Below are 252 nucleotides of genomic sequence, written 5' to 3' on the forward strand. Positions count from 1 at the left end.
TACAGTCACTATGGAGAACAGGATGGAGGTTCCTTAAAAATCTAAAAATAGAGCTACAGTATGATCCAGCAATCCCACTCCAGGACATATATCTGGAAAAAAACATGGTTTGAAATGATACATGCACCCTAATGTTTATTGCAGCTCTGTTTACAATAACCAAGACATGGAAGCAACCTAAATGTCCATCAACAGATGAGTGTATAAAGAAGATGTGGTACCTATATACAATGGAATATTGCTCAGCCAAAA

The sequence above is a fragment of the Physeter macrocephalus genome, chromosome 2 (assembly GCF_002837175.3).
Source record: "Physeter macrocephalus isolate SW-GA chromosome 2, ASM283717v5, whole genome shotgun sequence".
Lineage (NCBI taxonomy): Eukaryota > Metazoa > Chordata > Mammalia > Artiodactyla > Physeteridae > Physeter > Physeter macrocephalus.